At 39.5% G+C, this 27,781-nt stretch overlaps 1 pseudogene; it reads left to right on the top strand.

The window, feature by feature from the left end:
• The first annotated feature begins 932 nt into the window (after window positions 1-932).
• On the top strand, window positions 933-16,370 carry LOC119505122 (annotated as a pseudogene).
• The last annotated feature ends 11,411 nt before the right edge of the window (window positions 16,371-27,781 follow it).

Below are 27,781 nucleotides of genomic sequence, written 5' to 3'. Positions count from 1 at the left end.
CAGCCCCTGATATGGCACCATACCCCAAGGTGATCAGCCTGCTACCTGATTGCTCATTTGCTTAAATTGACAACTTCCATCAAGGAAGGGGCAACAATTTGTTCTCAGTTGAATAGCCACATACTCTGGATATAAGTTTGCCTTCTCTCTATGCCATGCTTTTGCCAATACTACCATCTTTGGACTTACAGAATGCCTTAATCACCATCATGGTATTCCATACAGCATTGCTTCTGACCAAGGAACACATTTCACAGCAAATTAAGTGAAGGAATGGGCATATGCTCATGGAATTCCCTGGTCTTACCATGTTCCCCATCATCCAGAGGTAGCTGGATTGATAGAACAGTAGAATGGCCTCTTGAAGACTCAATTACAGTGCAATACCTTGCAGAGCTGGGACAGTGTTCTTCAGGAGGCTGTGTGTACTCTGAATCAGCATCCACTCTATCAAGCTGTTCCCCTCATAGATAAGATTCATGGGTCCAGGATTCAAGGAGTGGAAGTAGGAGTGGCACCAATCACTATCAGTCTTAGAGATCCACTAAGAAAATTTTGCTTCCTGTAACTACATCCTTAAGCTCTTCTCTTCTACAAGTCTTAGTACCAAAAGGAGTGCTTCCACCAGGAGACACAACAACAATTCCATTGAAGTTGAAGTTAAGACTGCCACCTGGCCAATTTGGGCCTCTCATGCCTCTGAATCAACAGGGAAGGAAGGGGATTACTCTACTGGTTGGGGTGATTGATACTGACTATCCAGGGGAAATATAGCACTGCAACTGCACAATGGAGGTAAAGAAGAGTTTTCCTGGAATACAAGAGAACCCCTATGGCATCTCTTAGTATTACCATGCCTTGTGTTTAAATTCAATGGAAAACTGCAACAACCCAATCCAGTGCATGCTACCAATGGCCAAGAAACTTCAGGAATGAAGATTTGGGTCACCCCACCTGGTAAAAAAGCACAGCCAGCTGAAACAATTGCTGAAGGTAAAGGGAACCTGGAAAGGGTAGTGGAAGTAGGTCATGATAAGTATGAACCATGACCACATGACATTTTACAGAAATGAAGACTGTAATGTCATAGATATTTCCTCCCTGTATTGTTATGGGTACATTTTTATTTGTCCATTAATTAATTATGTTTTTTCTTCTCCATCTTATCCCCTTGTCATATGACATAAGCTGTATTGTTCATTTCACAATATTTAAGTTACAGTAAATCAAGATAAAGGGTTCATGTCACCCAAGGATTTGCACCATATTCTGGAGAGATTTGGTGCATTTCTGGTTTTACACAGGACAGCTGAGTGTTGTTTTATGAAATATATGTCTCTTATTGTTCTCTATTTAGAGACAAAATATGATTTAAAGTGATCTATATAACTGCCAAGTTGACAATGGGTGGACTGTGATGGTTAGGTTCATGTGTCAGCTTGGCTAGGTAATGGTGTCCACATGTGTGTTCAAGCAAGCACTGGCCTAACCATTACTGCAAGGATATTTGTGTTTGGGCAATAAGCCAGAAGATTGGTTTATTAAATCATCAATCAATTGACTGCACCTGTGACTGATTGCATCAACAATGGCTGTGTCTTCCACATTGAGAGAATACAGTCAACTGTATTTAATCCAATCAGTTGAAGACTTTTACAGGAAAGAGAGAGATGACCTTTACTTCTTCTTTGGCTAGCCAGTGAAGCATTTCCTTAAGAGTCCATTCAGCTCCTCCTTTGGAGTTGCCAGTTTGTTGCCTGCCCTATGGAATATGGAGTCATGCATCCTGCCCTAAAGAATTTGGACTCATGCATCCCCACAGTTGTATGAGACACTTTTATAAAATCTTACATTTATAGATATCTCTTGTTAGTTATGTTTCTCTAGGAAACCCTAATTTATAACCTCTCTTTACCTGAACAGGGACTCCTCTCTTCCATCTGCCATCATAGGCAGATTTATCCAGGTTCCATCACACAGATTTTTCTAAATAAGAGCCATGTGTCAGTCACTGAACACTTCTCTCACCACGTAACTCAGAGACATAAAAGGAGAACAAAATTTCTGCCTCCATTTGGGTGAGGTGTTGGTTCCTCCATGTCAAGCCTCTCTGTCCTCTACCATGGTGCATTTAATGAAGCCTCTTGTTTGAGAGGTTTTAAAACACCACCATGCCTTTTCCTGTTCAAAGAAGAGGTGAACCTCTCATCTTCCTATAAGTATATTTAGATACCCACATTCTTATCAATACCTTGCACATTTCCATTTCTATAAAAATGGTTGGAAGTGGTTGATGCAGTAAAGTTTACAGAATGTGATACTCTGTCTCTCAGCATGACTTTTGGTGGCAGAAACTCCCTTATACTTAGAGTGATGGAGGTCCTTGCTATCTAATTTCCTCAGGCTCAGGACATCAAATTGGGACTCTGAGACAACCAGAGTGTTTTATTAAACAATGTGTGGAGTGCATTTTAGCATATTTTCTTGATCCTTTCTGATTTTTGGAATAAAACATTAAAAAGAAAATGGGTGAGGTAATTGGAAGAAAATAGTTATAATGTGTAAATAACACACATATTACAAATTCAGGGTGCAAACAAATCATAAACTTTAATGTAAGAATGGCAATGACTTACAACAAAATTACATAGCTATAAGGAGTTAGAATTGATACAACCTTTGCCAATATAACTAACATATTTTTTCTAGGAAAACTATGCACAGGAAAGCAAAAACTCTAAGACAATAAATAACTTCACATTTTCCTTGGGGGTTTCCTTCAATTTAATAAATTTAAGACAACATGCTACTCACCTAGGAAAACATCAACCTTATGTAATAACATTTTCCTTATTAAGATGTGTCTCAAGATCCTCTCATCTCTATTTCCACCGATCACAAACTATTATGTTAATCACATGTTACTCACTCTGCTCAAATCACATTTTTTGTGTAGAAATAAGACAGATAATCTCAAAAGGTATGAAAACTTAGAAAATATATGTTACCTATGTAATCATATTAAGATAATATAAAAGTTGTGGTGGAAGAAAAGGAGGTGAGAAGCAGCACAAAAATGCAATTTTGTCTCTCATAAGAGAATATGCATATTTAAAATATAAAAATAAAAAACACAACTACCTTAACTTAATCATGTATTACATTACAGTGCTGATTAACTTTAAAGAGTTCAAGATTAGCATTTAACCCTCAAAATTAAGGAATTATTTTGTTTCCATTTTGATTTATTATTTTCCAAAGAAGTAAAATTTACCTTTAATTTTAGCATATAGTCTTCCTTTCTTTAACTTTTCTTTAATTCTTTCATAATTTCTTCCTCTTGATCTCTTTGTCTTTGAAGCTGCACATGTGTATATGCAAAGAGAATTTTCTTTAATTATGTTAGGTAGATTTTTCCTTTGTCCTTTTGCCTATTAATTACCAAATTATATTAATTGTTCCAATAGAAAAGATATTTTAATGCAAAAATTAAATTAAATTAATTGGTTGTAAATGTTTTAATTAGGCTTTTAAATATTTTCACATCATATTCTAGAAAAAAGCTATGAATGTTCCTCTTTACTTAAACCTAAATATCCTTATTTTCAACATGATCTCAATATGATAAAACAAAACTTTTGTATGAAAAGACCATGGAAAACAAACCAAATAATATTTGTGATGAGTTTAAATGGTGGAGTTGTGGTTTAATTTTAATCTTATTTTTATAATGTTATATAGTTCTTTTTTTACCATTTCTGGGTCAAAAATAGTCTACCATCATCAATAAAATTTAATGTTGAGTGTATGAATACTATTATATAAATTGTAGTTACAAAAATATGTTAATTAACAGAATAAGCTTACACTTGTATTCTGAATTTTAGGGCTATTTGTGACTATTTTGCTACTATTTTCTTCATTTTGTCTCCCTTTACAGTTGGAAAAGCATATTCTAACATTTACAAGAAGGCACATATATGGAGGCATCAAGTCATATGAAAATAAGAGAAAGTTTTAACATAAAACTGGCTTATATTGTAGTGTCTCTGCTTTTGTTCCTGTTAGTGGGAATATGGTCTTGAATTAAATTGCTGCTGAAGTACATTTTCATCATCACTCAAACTGATATTTCAATATCTGCCTACTTTGCAGGCTTCTTGCAAAATTTAACTGGAGTTTAAAAAATGTGAAGCAGCTGTATGATGTTACCATGGGAAATTGATTATGCTCTTTGGATACAAAAGAAGAACTTTTTGTTCTTGGACAAGGGCTTGGAGTGCTACTAATTTATGCGTGGGAAGGGGCCACTGCTCCACCCATATAGGTTCCTCAGTATCCCACTGCAGAGGAACGGGCGCTGGAGGTGTTAAACGAGCAGTGGCGCACATTATTGGGGGGGCTGCGTGGTAAGCACTGCCCCAGAGGCGGCGAGGATGTCACGGCCCCATAAAATTTGGTCTATGGTGTGTAGAAATGACGGGCGGAAGGTGCCTGAGTGGCCCTCTTCATCCTCCCACTTAATGGGCCCTATGGCCTGAAGAGAGGTGGAGGTACCTGTGGCTCCCACTACTGAGGGACCATCGAGAACCATGCACATGGTGGCATACTGAGCGGGCATGCAAGAGACCTCTGCCCCTGAATCAAGCGTGCCCGTGTACCATTGCCCCTCTATTCTTAACTTACGAGTAGGCTTTTCTGGGTTGATAGGGACTGTCCAGAGAAGCGTTTTACTGCCGGTGAAGTGATTAGTTTTATTAGAACCGGCCGGCACGCTGCCTCTTAGGGGCGGGGCTGAGGCTTGCCCCACTTGGAGTTTAAAGCTTGCTCAGTGCCTTGGCGCTGACTGCCATCAGGGCACCAGGGATAGCAGAGGTTTTTTAAGCTATCCTTGCTAAGATCTCTGGGGCTGCTCTTGCAATCTCGCGCCCAGTGATAGCCACGCTGGCAGCGTGGGCAAGGAGTGGGAGGGGGGCGCCCATTACGCTGCATGAAAGGCGGGCGGTTGACTTCTGCATTGGGGCACTCCCGGGCAAAATGACCACTCTGCCCGCACTTAAAACAACCGGTGGTGGCGGCTAAGGCGGCAGTGACAGCGCCAGAGACAGCCTGGGCTAGAGACGCGGCAGCTGGGTCAAAGGCGCTGCAGGCGAGTATCCAATCGCATAGGCTCTTCTCCCGCAAGGGAAGAATAGCCTGCTTGCAAGGGGGATTGGCTCCCTCAAGAATGAGTTCTCGAGCGAGAGCCAGTTGGGCCTGGGGATCATTAACTTTTTGAGCGCAGGTTTCCTCAACCCTAGAGACAAAGGTGGCAAAAGGCTCATTTGGCTCCTGGAGGAGCTTGGTGAATTTAGTAGGCTGACAGGCGGAACAGTTGGCAAAAGCTCGCAAGGCGATTCCCCGAAGGATAGGCCAAAAGGCGGCAGGCGCATTAATATAGGCGGATGCATTTATAAACGCTCCCGTGCCCAAGTAGGCTTCGGGGTGATGATAGACTCCAGTGGCTGCGTCTTGCTCGCTTTGCTTAGCTGCTTCCGCCTGGAAGTGAGCACGCCAATCTACAAACTGGCCGGGGTTAAGAATGGAATGGGCAAGCGAGGCCCAGTCTTGGGGGAGGCAAAAGTTCATGGCGATATCCTGTAGTAATTGGGAAGCGTATGGGCTACCTAACCCGTCTTCCTTGACGGCCCTGCGAAGCTGCTTGATAGTATCAGAGTCAATGGGATACCAGTCATACGGTTTCTGTGGTGTGGGGGTAAGGTTAAGAGGAAAGCAGCGAAAAGCACGAGAGAAAGGAGGACGCGCTTGCAGAGGGCTTGGCGCGGGAGTGGGGGTAGGGGGAGCGTTGCCCCAAGGATTGCCTTGAGGTGCAGAAGGCAGCCAGGGGTTGTTAGTCAGCAGGGTGGGAGGGGCGGCGGCAGCTGCCGGTAGCGGCTCCGAGGGGGAGCTCGCCGGAGGGAGAGGCGGAAATGGGAGGCCCCAAGCGTCGCAAGATGGCGGCGCGGTGGGAGTGGCTAAGGCATAGGATGGTGGACTAACTCCGCCCTGTGAAAGGGCGGGGCCTAAGGTGTAAGATGGCGGACTAGCTCCGCCCTGTGAAAGGGTGGGGTAAAGCGCATGCGGTTTCCGGCCCAGCTTAGGGCTGACGTCATCGCCGGAGCACTTCCTCCCCTCTATGGAAGAAGAAGGAGGAAGTTCGCCATCTTGGCGAGGCTTAGTATTGCTTTGTTTTTGGGGGGCAACTTCGAGCGCATTGTTAATTTGCTCGACTAAGGATTCTGTGTCCGAATCGTGGTCTACATTAGTATCGCTATCTGAATCTGTTGGCTGGGTTGATAGGGCCTCCTTGGATTTAATGGGGCCTCGATCAGGGGGGAGGGAGCCTTGAAGGCAGGAGTGGACGGTTATTAAGGTGGGGAGCAAGCCGGGAGGGAAGCGCTTGCTCTCATGTTCCATGGCATTGGTGACCCGATCAATAAGGCGATCATAAGTAACAGGGTCCCAAAGATGGCAAGTGGTAAGCCATGGGTTAAAGGGCAGCAGGAGGTCCCAGTATACCTGCAGCTGCCGGACAGACACTTTACAGCGATGTGTGTCTAGGAGACCCGCCAGAGCGCGAACTTGGGGTGCTTGGCATGCAGATAGACGATTACCCATAGCGGAGGGAGAAAAGAAAAAAGGGGGGTTGATTATTGAGTAAAGAAAATGAGGTAAACCGTGGCCGCGAGGCCGAAGGAGACGGTGAGAATAGAAGGCAGGACCCTCTAGTAGCGAGAGCAGTTTGGGGGGGGGGCGGTTGCAAAGAGGCACACCGCGCTAAACAAAGAAACAAAGACACAGAGGACCACAGCAAAGTAATGGAGGGGAAGAGGGAAAGCTACTGGAGGAAGAGTGTTAGGAGGAATGTGGGGGACATAGGAAGAGAAGATGAAAGGTAGTCGGGGGCAAGAGTTAGGTTAATGCGGGAAAGGAAGAGCGGCCCGGGCGCGGAGCGGCATGGGAGGGGCGGCTCCAGACGTGGAGCGGCGAGGGAGGGGCGGCTCCACGGGGCGGCGAGGGAGAGGCGGCCCTTACTTTGCAGGCGAGGAGAAGGGGAGCTGGAGAGGCGTCCGGGCGAGCGGGTGGTTTTACTGGACCGCTGCGTGGAGAGGACTTTTAATTCCAGGGGCCCCACGTTGGGCGCCAGTTGCGGTCGCAGTTGGCTCATCTGGGGGAGGGTGGCGGCCGGTTGCTAAATCCTAGGCTCCCAGGATTGCTCCGAGGGTACCGGCGGCGGGGGCTCTTTCCCGGAGGCGAGGGTGAGGCGGGGGACTTGGCCAGGTCCCCGGCGGGAGGCGTGCAAAGTATGGAGGGCGGCAAGAAAGGAACAGGTGGGACACGTTTCTTTTTGGGTGATGAAAACCAAGAGAGAGTTTATTAGGGGAGAGTACAAGCTTATATTGGGCGGTTTAGAGGGCGGGGTAGCTATAAGGGTTAAAGGCTTGGATTGGTTCTGAGAGGACGCGGAAGCTGTTTGTCACGGGCAGGAGTTGCTCTGGCAACGGTGCATGCGCACTGGCGGTGGGGGAGTTGCACTGGCAACGGGGAGTGTCCGGGCAAGATAAGGGGGTGGGGAAAAGGCGGTTCCCTCCGGCAAGCCTCCCCTAACATTGGTATTTTGGGTGAGGAAATGGGGCCTGCCTCCGGCCTCACTTTCCCAGGCCCGGGGGGCTGTGGAGGGCGCAGTCACCCGTACCCACTACCCTCCCCAGGGGTGGATCCGGTCCCCCAGCCCAGGCCCGCCAAGTTGAAGCACGTAATCAGTGTCCCGCAGATATTATTCTCTCCCAGTAGCGGTTTTGAGAGCCTTGTCAAAAATCAATTGACCAAAGATCTGGGTGTCTATTTCTGAACCCCTAATTCAATTTCATGGATGAATATGTCTGTCTTTGTTCCAATACAACACTTTTTTTACCACTGTGACTGTATAAACTTTAAAGTGAGAAAGTTTAAGTCCTCTCACTTAGTTCTTTTCTAGGATGGTTTTGGCTATTCAAGGCCACTTTCCCTTCCAAATAAATTTAATATCTAACTTTTCCAAGACTGCAAAGTAGGTTTTTGGAAGTTTGGTATTGCAAGAATTTGTAGATTAATTTGGGTATGAGTGACACCTTATCAACATTTAGCCTTCTTATCCATGAACATGGAATGTCTTTCCACTTACTTAGGTCATCTTTGATTTTTGCTTAGATTAATGTTGTTATGTGTCTCTAGTATATTTTTAATTTGATCTATAGTTTCTTTCATTCCCATGAGTGTTTTCTATTTTTCTATTTATTCTTTCCAATTATTCTTTATTCCTTTCATGTGTCTTATTGATGTCCTTTATTTCCTTAGCCATCTCATTGATGTTATTTATGATTTTGTATCAACACCTTTGATTAGTTGTTCCAAATTCTGTGACTTTTCCTGCTATTTAATTTGGTCATTTGGCTTGACCATATCTTCTTTCATCTTCAGGTGTTTTGTCATTTTTGCTGGTTTCTTTGCATTTTATTACCTTAATAAGTCTATTTTGAAAGTTGATTTCTCTTGCTCATCTAAGATTTTGTAGTTTACTGGATTTGCATTGAATGCCTCCTTTGACATTTGGTTTGTCAGTAATTAACCAAACCAAGAGGTGCAAACTTTTTTGGAAACCTGTTAGGGGTTAGGCAGAAATGCAGTGTTCCAGACTGCACTTTCCCTGTCTGGCCAGCTGCTGGCACTCTTTGGTGACCATTTCCCCACAACCCCACCTCTCCCATATTGTGGTAGCCTGACAGCCTGGGATCCAACTATGCAACAGTCCACTCAAGTCTGCCATTATCTATGTGTGCTGGAAGTCAACTCTGGGGGTAGAGGTTGGCAGAGTTCCTCTTACCTGAGACCTCACTTGTGGTCACAATGTGTCTGGAGATTCCTAGGCTCCTATATGGATAGACTTTGGACTTGGGGCCTGAGGTGTCCAACTTCCACAGCCAGCAACCAGCTAGTAGTGCTCTGATTTTCACCAGTCAGCAAGACCTGGGTCTGTTTTAGGGCACTGCTTTTGCAGTTGCATCTTCTATCTTTTGGAGCCCAAACAGGGCCAAGTTCCCATGCTGGGGTTGTAAACCATCTTCAATGGGTGGGTGGTAAGGCCTGGAGAGGCTCTGAAAAGACCTGAAATTACCCTGAATTTTTTGGAATGCCCAGAAGATGGCACTATTTGGTAACTTAATTGCCTTCAGATGCTCTATCTCCTGAGGCAGAGGCAGCCTCTGACTCAATGGAGCTAAAACTGCAGAGTTCCTAGGCACTAACTTTTGCTAGACAAAATCTTGCTCAACATGGGGCTGTGACTCCACTTTACTTCTGACAGAGAAATCCCCCATCTGCACCAGTCTGCAGTCATCTCCCAATGCAAGGATCAGGCTGCCTGCTGCTATTTCCCTCAAGGGTGGGGAATTGACTCCAGACCCAGGCTGGAAACACAGTCTCCATCTGCATTTTTCAGACTCATCATCTCTCACTGACCTGGGACTTCAAATGTCCTCTCCTGTCCCTGGGTCCCAAGACAGTTGATTTGGGTAGTTTTTGCCTGGCTGCTTGCTTCTTTTAATAAGATTTTGTGGTTCTTTCCATGATCCTTCATTTTGAAAGCTCTTCCTTGCTGATGCTTTATATTCACATCCCCCCATGGCTTAAGTCCTGCCATGGGTCTCTTTAGGCTTCAGTCTCTGTGTCTGTGTATAGGTGGGGATCTGTTCCCAGTGAGAGGCGGGAGGGATCCTGACTGCTGCTTCCATGCATCTCCCAAGCTGTGTGGAACTGAGTGAGGGAGAGAAGAGATGACCAGCCAGTCTGGGATGGAAGTTTCCTACCTTTCTTTGATTCAGCATTTGTGGGTTATTTTTCAAATCTATACCATTCTCCTGAGTTCTGAACAAGTGATAATTGTCCCTTTACTCCCTGACTCTGTAGGGAGGGGATTTCAGTAGCTGCTTACATTGCCATGTTGATGACATCACTCTAAAACCATTATTTCATAATATGTTAGTCAGTGTATTTTTGACTATCACACATTTCAATTTCCTGTGTTTTTGCAATAATGCATCAAGTGTAAAAGCAGGATGTGTATTAGGAAAGAATGAAGTACTGATTCATGCTACACTGTGGATAAACCCTGAAAACCTTATGCTATGTAAAAGAAATCCATCAAAAAAGGCCACATATTGTATGATTCTATTTCTATGTACTGTCCAGAATAGACAGATCCATAGAGACAGAAAATACAATAAAAGTTGCAAGGGGCTTGGGGAGAAGAAAATGGGGAGTGGCACCTAAAGGGTCCAGAATTTCTTTTTGTTTTTTTTTTTTTCCCTCTTGTTTGGGGGTGGGTATTAAACTTCCTTTGGAATATTAGGGTCAATGTCTAGGACTTCTTTATCTCCAGCCAGAGGTAGGGGACTGAGAAATATCCAAAGGTGAGCTAGAGTAATAGGTCACCTTATTTCAGAAGGTCCTTCTTTTTTATTATTTAGAATGCAATTTTATTGAGATACATTTACACACCATGCAATCAATCTAAAGTGTACAATGTCTTACATTATTATCACATAGTTTTACATTCATCACTATGATCAATTTTAGAACATTTTCATTATTCTGGAAAAACAAATTAAAATAAATAAAAGAAAATGCAAAACATGCCATTCTGCTTTTCCCCCCCTGTTATTGACCCATATTATTGATGTGGTACATTTGTTATTGTAAATGAAAGAATATTAACTCTTGTCCATATTTTACAATAAGTATATTTTCCCCATACACCCCTTGTTTCCATTTGCTAAAGGTGCCAGAATGCAAAATGCCAGAAATTGGTTAGCTTTTAAAATGATGATTTATTATGTACAAATTTACAGTCATAAGGCCATGAAAGTGTCCAAGTTAAGACACAAAGAGGTAGATAACTACTGTGAGGAAAGCTAATGTCATCTGGGATTCCTTTGTCACATGGGAAGGCATCTGGCAGCATCTGCTGGCCCTTCTATATTCAAAATATCTCTGGGCTTCTGTAGGTCCTTGCTTGTTTCTCCTTGGGCTATTCTGTTTCTGAGCTTTCTCCAAAATGTCTCTGCCTTTTATTCTCTCATAGGGGACTCCAGCAAGGCTATTAAGACCCACCTTGAATAAGAAGGATTACATTTCCATGGAAATATTCTAATGAAAAGATCCCGCCCACAATGGGTCTGTTCATATGAGTGGATTAAAAAAACATAGTCTTTTATGGGGTACACAATAGATCCAATCCAGCACAGTCCACACCCTGGACCCCAAAAGACAGGTTCTTTCATCTGCAAAATGCATGCATTCCATTAGAATATCACAAATCTTTAAATCATTTCTGTAGCAATAAATAAATACAAAGTCTTATCAAAATCAGTTACAGGCATGGTTTGTCTTAAGACAAAATTCCCTTCTAACTGTGGAACTTAGAACAAGTTACCTGTTTCTGATATACAAAGGAGGGAGGGTCATAGGATAAATATTCCCAATGCCACAGAGAGAAACTGAAAGGAAATGAGTCAGAGGACACAATCAGTTCCTAAGTCCTGCAGAGAAAGCTCCATTAGATTTCAAAGTCAGAGCTTGAGAAAGTGGGTGTCCCATGCTCTCCAAGGTCTTTGCAGCAGCCCTGTTCTCTCCAAACACTGGGTTGATTGCTTCAATATATCCCAGTATTAGGGAGGCCACCTTGTTCTTGGCCACACCCTCCTCAAGCATTGGTTGACACCTGTAGGCTGTGCCATCTCCAGAACAAAAGCTCAACCCCTTAAGAACAGTGGGGTGTTGTCCAGGCTCTCACCAATCCCCAGGGAGTGTGCTCCATCCTCTCTGAGGTTTGGGGTGACAGCATACTTCTAGAGCATTAAGGCAGAGGGCTGACCTGTGCCTCCAGGGCAAACTCACCCTTTCCACAGGCATGGGTGTCTCCACTCTACTGGTGCAAGATTTCTTGGCTCCAGACCTTAGCTTTGATGGTTCTGTCTTTGAAGAAATTTTTCTTTTAATCTTTCCCTTTTCTGTCTTTTAGTCCAGACTGGCAGTTGTTTCTTTTATAAAGATCTCAAAAGAAATTGTTGGCTTTGCATGCAGCATACAGGGGTCAAAACTATCAGACAATAGGAAATTTCCACAAATCCTTCTTGGATAACTCCATCTCCAATCCTGGCTTGTACTGATATGGCTATTGCTGGTTAAACCCTCACATGGGGAACTATCCTTTGTAGTCTCAATTTATTGAAGGCCAGAATTTTCCAGACCACCAATTTCTGTTTTTTCTGTACCAAAGATTCTGTTCTCGGCTTATCCCATTCCTGCCAAACTTCACTAGAAGCTGTGAGGGAAGTCAGGCTATATTGTCCTCATTTAGTGTGGAAATCACTTCAGCTAAGTTTCCTAGCTCACCATTGTCAAATTCTCCATTCCAACCATTACAAACACTGAATTTTGCAAATTTTCTGTCACTTTAAGAAAAGGATCATTTTTCTTCCATTTGGCAAGAAAACATTCATCTTTTCTCTCTAAGACACCATTGGAAGTACATTTGACATCCATATTTCTACCAACAATCTCTTTAAAGCAATCTAGACTTTCCCTATAAAGCATATCACAATTCTTTCAGAGTCTTCCCCTTATGCATTTATAAAGCCATTCCAGCATTTTTCATATTGGCAAATCACAGCACCCCTTTTCTCTCGTATGAAAATCTGTTTTTGTTTGCTAAAGCTGCTAGAATGCAATATAACAGAAATGTGTTGACTTATTCAATGGGAATTCATTAGGTTGCAAATTTGTGGTTCTAAGTCCATGAACATTAAGGCATCAAGAAGTAGATACCTTAACTGAGGTGAAGCCAATTACATTAGGGGTTCCTCTCTCACATGGGAAGGCACATGGTGATGTCTGTTAACCCTTCTCCTGGGTTCCAGTTTAAAAATGAGTTTCTCCTTGGATATTTTCTTTCTAAACATCTGTAAGCTGTCTCCAAAATTTCTCTGTCTTTTATACTTTCATAGAGGACTCCAAAAACTGGATTAAGACCCACATTGAATGGGTGGGGTCACATCTCCATGGAAACAACCTAATCAAAGGTCCACCTACAATATGTATTTATCCAATCCACAAGATTGGATTTAAATTGTATAGGCTTTGCTGGGGGTACTTAGCAGATTCAAACCAGCAAATTGTCAGTCAAAAATGAGGGAGAAATTAAGACATTTCCAGGCAAACCCAAACTTAGGAAGTTCATAGGAAATTCATTACCACTAATTGTGCCTTACAAGAAATGCTAAAATGAGTTTTTATTTTGAAAGGAAAGGACAATAGACATTAACTAGAAGCCATATGAACAAAAAAATGACCTCCATGCCATGTAATAATATAGACAAATACAAATGCCAGCTTATTTTTCCTTTATAAGGTTAGCTTGTACTTCCTATATAGTTTAAAATTCAAATGTAAAATGACATGTCTTATTCTTTGAAACTAGGTATGCATAGGATAAAGGTGTAATTATGATGAGGAAACACGGAAAGGAAAAAATGAGGCATATAAGCACAGTGTATGTGTGCCTATTGAAGTCAAGTTGTAATCAAAACAACTTAATTGTAATAGATTTATGATTCTAAATGTAATCTACATAGTAAACTCAAATAAAATATTTTAAAAAATCCAGCACTTCCAGAAAATTCCATAGGAGTGAACAGAGTTAAATTCATCCTCTAAGGTCTCATTTATTTGTTATCAAGTCCTGAAGAAATCATCACAAGAAAAGAAAATTACATACACATTTCACACGTGAATATAGATGCCAATATCCTTAACAATATACCAGCAAAATGAAGCTAACCACATTTTTAAAGAAGATTATACATAAAGAACAAGGTGGTTTGCTCCAGTAGTGTAAGTATTGTTCAATATGTGAAAAATGATCAGGTAATACAGTGCATAAATAGAATGAAGAAATATAGCAAACAGTATCTCAATATAAACAGAAAAAGCATTCAACATTTGCAGCACTCTTTCTTGATTAAAAGGCACTGAAATTAGGTGTAGAATGGAGTCATTTATGAAAAACCCACAGCTAACATCATAATGGTGGAGGACATAGAGCTTTCCCCCTAAATGAGGAATGAGGCAATGATATCTACTTTCAAAACTACTATTCAATAGTGAACTAGCATTTCCAGATAGAAAAGAGAATACATTTTTCTTTTGTGGGGTGCCTTATTATTATAGGAAGAGTATTGCTGGTAAGTTCTACATTCATTTGTTGAGTTCAGGCAGAAGTGAGAGGAGCAGGTATACCATATGTCTCTTCCAAACCAAAGCACTCAAGAGAGACAGTCAGAGCTGTATTTTGGCTCATTGGCTTATGGGGTGGAGAAGATACTGCAGAGAATATAGAGGCTTAAAGACTCAAAAGCTCTATATCAAATAGAAGAGTTACATAGTGCATTGGCCCTGGATCTGGGGCTTTGGCTTGGAGGAGATTTGCTTCTTTCAGTAACTATATATATATATATCATTCAACTCTATCTTGTCCAATTTTTCAGTTTTATTATTTTTGTCCCACTATCATACTGCCCTAATTATTATAACTAGCAAAATCATTTAAAAACTGTTATATTTGCTTCATTGATCAATTCTGAAGAAGATAAAATCTTCCCAGACTTTACATCAATAAACAGGATGAGTTTTCTGTGACTATGCTAAAGAAGTTCACTACATGGGAGACTTTATGAAAAGTTTGATCAATTTGATTTGTTAATTAAATGTTTAAATTAAAGCTTCTGAGAGTGTATTTACATTTTTGTTTCAAACCAAATATTTGGTAGTACATACTGGTTATGATTTTAAAATGATAAACTCAGTTGAGAAGGCAGTTTCACACATTCTGTTTATTTCTTAATAACTATTCTTGTTTTAACCAGTGGAGAAACCAATGAACAAAGATTCTATACTTACTGAAGAAAGCAGCAATCTGTAGATATTCTAGAGAAAAGGAACAAAACTCAACAAGAAATTTCCTATGATAAGGGATTTTCATAAATTTTAGGAAATAATATGCATATATGTTTTTCTTCTATGATCCTTGTGGACTATGTAACTGTAGGCAAGTCAATACATTCTTGTCAGCTTCAGTTGTCTTAGCTATAAAGCTAAAAAGACTCATTAAGTTGGTTTCTCTGAAGGTTTGATGGAGAAACCTTGAAATCACAAGATCAATTCAGATAACTATTACTGTGACAAAACGTAGATAAGTAAAGATTGGTGAAAATGTCTCACATATGCATCATGGGCACTGCCTGGTCCAGGGACTTTCCCATGGTATGCATGTGAAAGCATTTTCTTGAATTAATAAATGAGAAGATGTCATCTGTGGAACATCCAGATGAGATAAAATAACCATCAAGAGGTGGAGAAATAAGACTTTCAACCCTGAATTCATCCTGCTGAGAATCTTCTATCACAGTCCCACCAACACCTTCCTCTTCTCTCTGATCCTGGGCATCTTCACTGTGGCCTTCATGGGGAAGACTGCCATGGGCCTCCTCATTTACCTGGACACCCAGCTCCACACCCCCACATACTTCCTACTCAGCCAATTGTCCTTCATGAACCTCATGCTCATCTGCACCAAGGAACACGAGATGGCCTTCAACTACTTGTCTGGCAAGAAATCCATCTCTTTAGCAGGTTGTGAAACCCAGATATTCTTTTATATGTCCCTGCTTGGCACCAAATATTTCTTATTGGCTGTCATGGCACATGATCACTATGTGGTTATATGCCATCCTCTGTGATGCACCATCCTCATGAATCAGAAACTATGTGTACTCATGACTGTTGCTTCCAGGATCCTGGGATCTCTTGATGGTATCATTGTACTGGCATCTGCCTTGTCATTCTCTAACTGCAGACCTTTGGAAATTCATCACTTTTTCTGTGATGTTCCTGCCCTTCTACCTCTAACTTGCACTGAAACCTCTTTCTTTGAATGATGGCTTTTCATCTGCTGTGTGATGATGCTAATCCTCTCAGTCTCAGGTATTATCACATCCTATTCCCATGTCCTTCAAGCTGCCATCCACATGGGCTCTGGAGAAAGCCATCACAAGACCTATATGACATGCTCCTCTCACCTGGCTGTGGTTGGAATTTTCTATGGAGCTGCCATGTTCCTGTACATGAAACCAGCCTCAAACTGGTCTTGTGACCAGGAAAAGATGGTGTCAGACTTCTATGTCACCCTCACTTCCATGCTGAACCCCCTCATCTATAGCCTCCCTCATGGGCTTTAAGTAGTTACTGGGAAATGGAGTTATTGTAACTCTATCAAACATCTTTCTAGTGGCCACTCAGGTCAATGATCCATAGAGGAATATGGTATTATTTGTATCAATCTTTTCCTACTACTTTTGTTTTTCTTTTTTCCACTGTTTTCAGATTTAAAATAATTTTTTACCCTACTATTATATACTAATCATGTTTAGAGTTAGATGGCTATGGATATCAACATAGGCTGTGTGCCAGTTTGTATACATTAAGTCAGTTAGAAAAAGTCATCGTTCTTTGATGAAACCTTGTGGGGGCTGATTGATTAATCTTTTTGATTAGGGTGTGACCTCTTGATTGGATGTTTCCTGGAGATATAATCCACCCAACTGTGGGTTATACTTTTGAATTATTTCCATGGAGATGGGGCCCTGCCTATTCAGGGTGGTCTTGATTGATGTACTAGAGTACTTGAAAAAGAGCCATGCAGGCCCAGATGCTGCTGCAGTTTAGACAGACATTTTGGAGGCCGCCTTTCAAAGCAGACTTTTTCTGACACTGCCCCAGAGCAGCTAAGAGAGGACTAATGCACCAAGAGCAACATTTTGAAGAATGCACAGTAGCTGAGAGAGGAGCTGGAACACAACTTGGGATCAACAGATGCCAGCCACATACCTTCCCAGCTAACAGTTTTCTGGAAGCCATTGTCCTTCCTTTGGTGAAGTTATACTCATGTTTACACCTTGGCTTAGACACTTTCATGGCCTTCAGACTGTAAATTTGTAGCCAAATAACCCTCCTTTATAAAATCTAATCCATGTCTGGTATTTTGCATAACAGCAGCATTAGCAAACCAGAAAAGGCTGCTTCACCTAAATGAAAATTTCTTATGTTATTGCTTGTTAGCCATGAGTGATACCTGATCTTAGGATGTTTGACTTTCAAGCCCGTTTCAGGTGTGAACTTTCTTTATTGCACCCAAGAGGAGGTATTGGAGTAGATCCACAGTTTTTCATGAAATGTCTCTTTCTTTACTTATTACTTATCTTCCAGTACTAATCAGTTTCATCTCTCCTCCTCAGCCTTGACTGTATTATTCCTGATGCTTCTCAAATTAATCCACAGGCATGAAGAAATGGGGATTTAAGTATCAGCATATTGTGCATCAAATCTTATGTTTATATAAAATAGTTCTTAGAAATTCCAAAATTTTTCTCTTTTTGGAAAGCAGATATTTTAATGACTCAAGATAATGTATCTGCTTGGTTTGGCTACACAACCTTTGTCTTCATTGTGAGTGCCTTTATAAAATCATCATTGATGTAATAAGCAGAATTCATTTGAAAAATTAAAGGAACTATCCATTTTTTTCAACTCTGGGAAAAGGATTCACTAAAGATTATGCCACAAAATTATTTCTCCATTACATTCAAAATTGTGAAAGATATTCTGGAAGATAATTTTTTGTCCCTAAATCTGCCTGCACCAAATGCCTTAATGAATCACTGATGCATACACTTTTATGAATTCTTTGGTTTATTAAAACTGTTACCATTGATTGCACTTCTCATTTCTGAATCCTTTACCTCTTTGAAAATTGAAGACAAAATTTTTCTGCTCCACAAAGGCTTTTTTTTTTCTATATATATAATTTTACTGGTATGAATATTTACTTTGAATATTTTATTGCTGTGTAATTGCATATTTTACTAAAACTGGATATTTTCCTTCAAGGACATGTACTATGGATTATAATCTATTGTATCCTTTAGAACACTGTAATATATTTGGGGGTAAGGAAAATATTCTCAATGTGTTTCTTTGTTTTATTTATCTAAAATTCACATACCATAAATTCACTCTTTTAAAGAATACAGTTCTTTTTCTTTTATTATTATAGTCACAGAGTTGTACAACTATCACAACTATCTAATTCCAAAATATTTTCATTGCTTGAAAAATTTCATCATTTCCCATTCTTCCAGTCCCTAGGCCCTAACAAGCACTAATCAACTTTCTATATCTATGGATTTTCTCTTCTGGGTATTTAATATAAATGGAACCATACATTAATACAATATGTGGTCCTTTGTGACTAGATTCTTTTAGTTGCCATGCCATCATGTTTTCATATTTTGTCTATGTTAAAGCATGTATCAGTGTTCAATTACATTATATTACTGAATAATATTTCACTGTAATGTCACAATCAATTTTGTTTATTTACTCATAAATTGATGTACATTTGTGGTGTTTCCAATTTTGGCTATTAGTAAAGTGGAGATGAATATTTGTATTCAATTTTTTACATACATATATGTTTTCAGTTCTGTTGGATATATTCCAGAGTGGAATTGATGTGTTCTGTGGTAACTCTCTGTTTAATTTTTGAGGAAGTACCAAAACATTTTCCACAGAGCCTTCAGCATATTAAATAATGACTAGCAGTGTGTTTTTATTAAATTCTTCACATCCTCTAACACACAAATAATTTCCCATTTCTCTTGTTTCTGCTGTTTACTTCATTTTGTTTTGTTTGGTTATAGCCATTCTTGTGGGTGGGGCATGGTATCTCATTGTGTTTTTGATTTGCATTTCCTTATTGTCTAATGATATTGTACAACTTTGCATGTGCCACTTAAATACCTTCTTTGGAAAATGTGTATTCAAATACTTTGTCCATATTTAAATTGGGATATTTTTCATTTTATTATTGAAATGTAAGATTTCTTTATATACTCTGGGTAGTAGATCCTTATGAGATACATAATTTGCAAAAATATTCCCTCATTTTCCATGGTGTCCTATCAGTTTTTGATAGAGTCTTTAGAATCACAAAAGTTTTAAATTTTGATGTAGTCCAATCTACCTATTATTTCTATTATTTCTTAATGCATCCTTTGTTATATATAAGAAATGATTGTCTAATAAAAGGTCACAAAATGTATTATGTCTTTTCTTCTAAGACTTTACAGTTTTAATCCACATTTAGGTCTGGGGTCCATTTGGATTTCATTTTTGTGTACTATATGAGGTAGCATTCCAACTTAATTCTTTTGTATGCAGCTACCCAGTTGTCCCAGTAGCATTTGTTGAAAATTATAATCTATACTCCATTGATTGGCCAGGTACACTTGTGAAAATTCATAAGCATAGATACAAGTATTTATTTCTGTAAGCTTAACTCAATTCCATTGATCTTTGTTTCTATCCTTATGCTAGTACATCACCGTCCTTATTACTATAAAATTGTAGTAATTTTTGAAATAGTGGGTATTTATTCCTTCAACTAATTTTTTTCTTTTCCAAAATTGTTTGGCTCTTATGCATTTCTTGAACTTCCAAATAAATTTTAGAAGCACTTTTCAATTTTTGCAAAATGAAAGGCATTCTTTTGAACCTGTAGATCTATTTGGGGTGTAGTTCCATCTTAACAATATTCAGTCTTTCAATTCATGAATACTGGATATATTAACATTTTCATGTATTGTTTAATTTCATTCAGAAATGTTTTGTCACTTTTGGTATCCAAGTCTTGTACATATTTTGTTAAATTTATGACTAACAATATTCTTTTTGATACTATCATAAAAGGAATTGTTTCCTTAAAATTATTTCAAGGATGTTCATTGCTAGTATCAAAATATTTTGACATGTTAATAACTGTCATTCTTTGCAATATCTGTCCTGTATTTCATTCTCCCTCTTATTCTATTTAAAACCCTATCAAATTTGCCAAGATCTCTCTCATGGGACTTGCCCTTATGAGGTTCATCACTGCAAATGAGAGGCTAAACCTGCTTATAATTGTGCCTAGGAGTCTTCCCCTGAGCACCTCTTTGTTGCTCAGATGTGGCCCTCTCTCTCTAGCTAAGCCAAGTCAGCAGGTGAACTCACTGTCCTCCCCACTACATGGGATCTGACACCCAGGGGTGAAAATCTCCCTGGCAATGTGGGATGTGACTGCCAGGGATGAATCTGGACCTGATGTCATGGGATTGAGCACAAAACAGAGATGTGAAATGAAACAAAATAAACTTTCAGTGGCTGAGAGATTCCAAAAGGAGCCTAGACATCACTCTGGTGGGCATTCCTATGCACTATATAGATAACATTTTATAGGTTTTAATGCATTGGAGTACCTAGAAGTAAATACATGAAACTATCAAATTGCAACCCAGTAGCCTTGACTCTTGAAGAAGATTGTATAGCAATGTAGTTTATAAGGAGTAAGAGTGCGATTGTGAAAGCCTTGCAGATCAAAATCCATTTATCCAGTGTATGGATGGATGAGTAGAAAAATGGGGACAAAAAAAACTAAATAAAAATTGGGTGAGAGGGGAGGATGATTTGGGTATCCTTTTTTACTTTTTTATTCTTATTTTCACTTTTTCTGGTACAAGGAATATATTCAAAAAATAGATTGGGGTGATGAATGCATAACTATATGATGGTCCTGTGAATAACTGATTGTACAGTTTGAAAGATTGTATGTTATGTGAATATATCTCAATACAATTGAATTTCAAGAGAATGGATTGGGTGATGAAGGCACAACTATATGATGGTACTGTAAACAGTTGATTGTATACCATGGATGACTATATTGTATATGAATACATCTCAGTAAAGATGTATTTAAAAAGATTAAAAGTTAACACCTTTCTGTGTTTATGTTATATTTAAGAAAATGGAAACAGCTGAAGTTATGGAACTCTGACCCATGACATTCTTTGAAACTTGCTCTCTACTTGTTAAATTGTACTTTGAAAGTTGTCACTGTTACGTATATATGTTAGAGTTCCCAATAAAAATGCATCAAAATATCCTATCATATATATTTATGATCATATCTCCTGGAGGTTATTTATTTCATAAGTGTATAACCCATTATTGAATCATAATTGCTCATTTCTAGATCTGCATATTCACTGCGTGTGTCCATGTAATCCCTCACAACTTTCCCAGAGAACAAAAACTTGAGATAACCTGAGATTCTATGAAATTCTTATGGTGGTTTCCTTGTAGATTTGCCATATATAACATTACCATAAAATAAAAAGTAATACTCCTGGGGAAATGTTTGAAATGGATTTTTGAAAGAATTCATGTATGCTCAAAATTACAGAGATTGGGAAGCATGTACATAGCCATATTCACCAGGAACTGTTATGAGACTGAATTTTGGATGCACAATGAGGCAAAGTGGGGTCAGAAAAGAGTTTCTAGATGCCTCATTGTAATATCTCACTTCAAACCGAGAAGTCTAAATCATATTCTCCAGGCAACACAAAAACCACATATTTGAGCAGACATTAATATAATATATTTTAGTAAGATGGCATTAATCATTAAGATTTTTTGGAACTTTCATAATCTTCAAAATATTTTGTAACCAGCTATTACTTCCAGGATTGCTTCTGGACTGCTTTGATGACAGCATACTAGAAATATGTATAAGATTTAGTGATTCTTATTTATGCCAAAATTCTTATAAGTTCTTCCAATTTGGTAAATAAATATGAGCAATGCAGATCTCTTAAGAGTTTATTTTCTATCCTAAAACAGAGACTAGTCTGGCTTAACACCTTTGCCCCATTCTTTTCCATTTTCACTAAATCCAAACCCTTTTGCCAGTCAGCCAACCATGTGAAATCCTTAAGTTATGGCAGCCTCTTCTGTAAGTGTAGAAATAATTTAAAAAGAGAACTGTTTGGAAACAAATAAAATGTGGTTTAATTATTTTAAAAAGTTCCCCTTTTAGAATGGTAATCTTTAATATGCATTATTAAAATATTGCTCTTCTACAACCATCCATCCAACAAACCTTCTTTCTTATATTATACATTTTCTTTAATCCCATAGATGTCTCTCATTCATTGCCTGTATTTTTTAATCCTTCACAACTTCACTTACTTGCCTTAACAGTTTTGTAATGATACTCAATATTGACACAATTTTCTTTCCAATAACACCATCTTTTCTTTTCCCTAATGCTGCACCTGCCAGAAAGATGCACAATCTGTCAGTCCATTCCCATGCCCTGAGTTCTGATGGAACAAAATTTCAAAATGTTCTTGTTCAGTGTCATTATCATCAACGAGCTTGTTTTGGTGATCTCCCAAACTACTCACACAGAGTTTCACTAGAATTACTCACAGGACTAGGAATATTGCTTTACTCACTATAGTGACTTAGGTATGATATCCAGTGAAATAATATGGGGAAAAGACAGAGTCTGAAAGATACCATGTGTAGTTTCCTTATGCTCTCTTCACCCATGAGAGGTCATTAGGATGGCAACTTTCCACCAGCAACAAAAATGCAGCCAAAGATGTAAAATTTTTCTGTTCAGGGAAGTCCATTAGAGACTCAGTTTCCAAGGTATTCACTGAATTATGGGCAAATGGGTACAATCTGTTTCAAATAAAAAAAAGTCCTGACAGAAAGAAATTAGGTGCTTTATATTTACCATATTGTTGCACATTGTAACCAAATGAAGCATTTTTATAAGTTAATGCTAGACTGAGAACACTCTTTGAGTCATGTTCCCAGCTGCCAGCCATAGGTCAGCCTTGCATGCTAGCCTTTCTAAGGATAGCAATCTCAGGCCTCTATGTTAACTCTAATGCATAGTGCCCAACCTCAGATCTTTGTTTTCCATTTTGTCCAAAAATTATCCTACCTGTCACTGGTCACATTGTTTCTATCCAAAGAATTCTGTTAAGATCATCAGTATCCTCAAGACTCTTAACACAGATATGCTCCCTGGATTCCCTTTTCCTGCATAACTTGTGGTCTAGTTGATGGGAGTGCTATTGGCACACAGCTGCCAGCTTTCAACCACTTCAGGGATTGCCTCAGCTGCAGAGAGTTACAGTGTCCTGGGAGAGAAACATCCAGTAACCACTTACTGTGGAATGATAAGACCCAGCTATGTCAGCCAAGTCAGTCCAATTCAAAAGGGCTGTTCCAAATTCAGAGTTCCACATTGACAGCCAAAGCTGAAAATTTGAAATTTGATCACTTGCCACCTGAAGGCAATGAGAACCTACATCACCAGAGTTAGGTGGAGCCAAGAGAATCCTTGGCACAAAGTAGAGATCCAGTTTTAAGACAGTGTGGAATATTGGGATAATATATGGAAGGAAATGCATTGGCTGCTGCAAAGTATTGGGCCTTTGAGAAATATGGGGAAAACAGTAACTGTAACTGAAACAGGAAGGCTATTTTTAAGTTTGATTGAGGTTCTGAAAACCATGTAGAAATATGAAACAACTGATTTGTCATTTGAAAGCTAAATGTGAAATCTAAAGGGCCCCTTGGGAAAATCTCTTCTCCTAGAGGAGAATGGCAGAGAAAGTTGAAGAAGAGACTGAAGTCTTAATTGTCAGAGTAACAAAACTGCAACGAATGTTTTATTACCAACCAAAGGAGGACTGCTATGACAAGTGCTGGATGGGAATGAAGGGGGCCCAGACCTAGATGATAAGGACACTTGTCTCTATCTGAGTTTCCTGAATTCCTTTGTTCTTTGAACTATTTTAATGGGATGAATTGGTCTACAGCTCCTATTAATATGTAGCAGATATACAGCACTTAATCAGAAGCTATATAAAATTTTCTTCCTCCAAAACACTGTACACTTCTTCAGAATATACCCTCATTTCCCCTTTTGGCCACTGGGTAGAAAAATATAGTAAAGATAAAATATTACCTAGCTGGGGAGGTAATGAGTCTAATAAATGAAAAAAAGTAATATCCTCTCAAAGCAGTTGTAATGTTTTCCAGCATTTAGCCTCAGAATCTGCTATTGACAGGTGGTATTGGATTCTGAAAATGGTTCAAGTTGGCCCCAAACATAGTTTGGTAAACAATCCCTTAAGACACTGGATTAACCTCAAAGCAACCCAGCAGATTGCCTAAACTTAATACTTCAATGTTACTAGAAGCATGAAGAAAGTGATTGCTCCCAATATATTAGGTAAATATGGCAAAATTGTAGAGGAAGATAATGGAAAAGGGAATTAAGAAATTCAGAGAAGTAGAAATGTTGGACTGGATATACTATACCACCATAGAGAACTAACCAGGTGATTATATTCTACATGAACCCAAGAGATTACACCATTTATCAAGTCATAAAGATTGTACTAGTGAAGATGGCATCAGCATCACAAAGATGTTCAGTAGGGTGACTCCTCCAGGGTTAATGTAAAGAAGTTCTTTTCAGAATTGGGTTACCCTGATAGCAAAGGAAATGTTTGGTCATCAAAATAATAGAAGGAAAATGACTGCACTTAAAGATCAGATAGATATAATTATCATAATGAAAGACAGATCTGAAAATTTCCCTGGGGGATTGAGACTCAAAGAGTTACGGAAAATCATAAAAGAACTTAGCCTTCATAAAGACAAAATAGATAGGCAGCAGTATGAATAATATTTACTTTGGACCATTCAATAAAAAAGGGGTTGTTCCATTTCTACCTTCCTTGTTGAGAGCTAGAACAAGGCATTCCTAACCAAATAATGAGAAAAACCTCTAAAAAGTATGAAACCAGAGTGGATCTTGAACACTTCAAAGAGGTGAAGTTGCTGTGACCAAGTTGCCTGAAATCCAAGTTGAATCAACGTCCCACAAAACACTGGGGCAAAGCAGTAAGTGCAGATTGTCTCACCAGAGAATGGGCAGAAGCTATGCCAGCTGACACACCTTGATAAAAGAAAGCTGTGGGAATTTTTTTCTTTCCTGATCTTTATTTTTCATTCATTTTATTGAGATATATATACACATACCATGCAGTCATACAAAACAAAGCATGCATTCAGTTGATTACAGTACCATTATATAGTTGTGCATTCATCACCAAAATTAATTATTGACATTTTCATTTCCACACAGACAAAAATAAGAATAAAAGTTAGAGTGAAAAAGAGCAAGCAAAGTAGAAAAGGAGCACTGGGTGCCTTTCTTTTCTCCTTCCTCCATTTTTTTACTCATACATCCGTAAGCTAGACAAAGGGGCTTTTGGTCCATATGGCTTTCCCAATCACATTGTCACCCCTCATAAGCTACATTTTTATACAATTGTTTTCAAGATTCATGGGTTCTGGGTTGTAGTTTGATAGTTTCTGGTATTTACTGTTAGCTATTCCAAGTCATTAGAACCTAAAAATGATTGTCTATATTGTACATAAGAGTGCCCACCAGAATGACCTCTTGGCTCCTTTTGGAATCTCTCCGCCAATGAAGCTTATTTCATTTCTTTCACATCCTCATTTTTGTTAAGAAGATGTTCTCCATCCAATGATGCTGGGTCTAGATTCCTCCCCAGGAGTCATATTTCACATTGCCAGGGAGATTTGCTCCCCGAGTTCTCAGATCCCACATAGAGGGGAGGGCAGTGATTTCACCTGCCAAGTTGGCTAAGCTAGAGAGAGAGGGCCACATCTGAGCAACAAAGAGGCATTCAGGAGGAGGCTGTGAGACACAATTAGAGGGAGGCTTAGTCTCTCCTTTGCAGCAACAGTCTTCCCAAGGGAAAGTCCTGTGGTAGAGGGCTCAGCGCATCAAAACACCAGTCCCCTATATCTGTGAGCACGTCAGCAACCATCAAGGTGGGGAAGCCAACAGCCATGCATTCTCCACCATCTTCTCAAGGGGGCTCTGTATATTTTTTTCAGTTTTTTAACTCTTTTTTTTAAAATCAACTATATCAAAAAGAAACAAAACACATACAATACAAATAAGCATTTCAAGCAAAACATAAAAAGGGAGAAAGAAAAGACAACTAACCTAACATAACTACTTTACTTCCAACTTGTTCCTACTCTACACCAAGAAAATAACCTAACATAGCAACATTTCTGTGAACTTGTTCCTACCATACTCATCAGAAATTAACAGACCATAGTCATTCCTAGACATTCACAGAATGTTATACTAACCCATGATAGCTTATCTGTTCTTATTGGGTTATCATTCCCCCTTCCTTAATTGCTCTCTATCGCTAGTTCCATTACATTTTACATTATAAACCACTTGTTTTACATTTTTTCAATGTTCAAATTACTGGTATCATACACTATTTCTCTTTTTGTGCCTGACTTATTTCACCCAGCATAATAACTTCAAGGTTCATCCATGTTGTCATATGTTTCACGACATTTTTCCTTCTTATAGCCATGTAGTATTCCATCATGTGTTTATACCACATATTATTTATCCACTCATCTGTTGAAGGACATTTGGGTTGTTTCCATCTCTTGGCAATTGTGAATATGCTGTTATGTACATTGGCATGCAGATATCTGTTCATGTCACTGCTTTCAGATCTTCTGGGTATATACCTAGAAGTGCAATGACTGGTGTATTAGTTAGGGTTCTCTTGGGAAACAGAATCAATGAAAGATGTCTCTGATTATCAAATTGTAAAAGTGACTCACACAACTGTGGGTATGCACGAGTCCAAATTCTGCAGAGCCATCAACAAACTGTCAACTCCAAGGAAGATGTCCGATGAACTCCTTGGGAAGCGAACCGACAACTTTGACAAACTCCTCAGGAAATGAACTGGCAACTTTGACAAACTCCTCAGGAAATGAACTGGGATCTTCGATGAACATGCTCGATGAACTCCTCAGGAAACGAACTGGCAAGTTCGACGAGCTCCCCAGGAAATGCTTCACCGGGCAGCTGAAGAAGTGAAGGTTCTCTAACCGTCTGGCTTATAAGCCTTCAACTGATCACCCAGACCAAATCCAGCCAATTGCATTCTCTTATTGTGGAAGGCATGCCCCTTGATGAGTCATCAGTCAGCTGCAGTCAATTGACTGATGATCCAACAAACCAGCCTGTTGGTTTATTAACCAGCCTCAAATATCCTCACAGCAATCATCAGGCCAGTGCCCACTTGACCAGACCGCTGAGTCACCTAGCCAAGTTGACACATGAACCCAACCATCACAGTCCACCCCTTGTCAACTTGGCAGTTGTACACATCACCTAAAACCATACCTTCAAAATGAACATTACAGCTTATGCCATATGATAAGGGGATAAGACAGAGAAGAAAGCAAAGATATTTGCTTTACAGACAAATACAGACATAATCATAAAAAAACGAGGAGGAAATATTCATGTCATCATAGTCCTTGTTTCTGTAACTGGTCACGTGGCCATAGTTCATATTTATCACAACCTTCTTCCACTACCCATTCCATGTTCCCTTTACCCTTAGCAAGCACTTCAGCTGCCATGGTTCTTTGCCTGGTGGGGTGACCCAAACCTTCATTCCTGAAGCTTCTTGGCCATTGGTATTCCTGCCTGGATTGGGTTGTTGCAGTTTTCCATCGACTTGAATCACGGGGCATGGTAGTACTAAGAGACGCCCTAGGGGATATCCTGTATTCCAGGAAAACTCTTCTTTACTTC

This window comes from Choloepus didactylus, chromosome 10 (genome assembly GCF_015220235.1).
Source record: "Choloepus didactylus isolate mChoDid1 chromosome 10, mChoDid1.pri, whole genome shotgun sequence".
Classification (NCBI taxonomy): Eukaryota; Metazoa; Chordata; class Mammalia; order Pilosa; family Megalonychidae; genus Choloepus; species Choloepus didactylus.
This window is presented reverse-complemented; position numbering and strand designations above follow the sequence as displayed.